We start from the raw sequence: 813 nt of genomic DNA, 5'->3' as shown, positions 1-813 counted from the left end.
AGAGACTAGAGTAGTGCTCACCCTCATCTGAGTCGGAGTATGTCTTTGACTGAGAACAGTCAGACTCACACTCGGAGGCACTGGCAACAGTGTCCACCGGACTCGTAGGCACTTAGGCCAAGCAGGTCGTGAGACCGTTCAGGCCGTTTAGGCCGTTAGTGCTCGTCACATTTAAGGACGCACTATGGTGCCGACAAGGTGCCGGGCTGGAGCCACCAGCCACTCGTGTCCTGGCTTCGCCAGAAACATCACACGACCCAAAGTCACGGCGTGACTCGCGTGGACGCAAAACACTCAAAGCACCCGGCCCATCTTGGGGTGTCATCACACGCCCGCATCCACGGCTCAGGGGGTTTCGACCGCATCGGCCGGCACGTGGGCAAGGCGGCGAGCCGCCTGATCATCGTCACGCAAAGACTCTAAAAGCTTCTCCATCGCCGAGAGTCTAAGACGTGAGAGGAAAATATCCAAGGCACTTCTTGTTCGAGCATGAAAAAAGGCCTGAAGGGCCTTGGATGAGCTGCATCAAGTACAGCTTCATTAGAATATTGAACTTTAAAAAAATGCTGTGTTCGAGCATGAAATCGCGTAAATCGCGAGGGCTAGACATAGTTATATCTCACCGGAAACTCCGACATGCAAGCGACAATTGCGATGAAACGGACCAAGTACAATGTGTTATACTCCGAGCCAAAATTTCATGGCTCTGCGATGACCAGAAGCGCCATATCAAGCAGGTGAGTTTTTGACGTGTTGCTTCGCACTGCGACTTGAGTTTTACGACTTTCGAAAAATCAACTTCTTGTCGCAGGT

The sequence above is a fragment of the Sycon ciliatum genome, chromosome 1 (genome assembly GCF_964019385.1).
Source record: "Sycon ciliatum chromosome 1, ocSycCili1.1, whole genome shotgun sequence".
In the NCBI taxonomy this organism is placed as follows: domain Eukaryota; kingdom Metazoa; phylum Porifera; class Calcarea; order Leucosolenida; family Sycettidae; genus Sycon; species Sycon ciliatum.
This window is presented reverse-complemented; position numbering follows the sequence as displayed.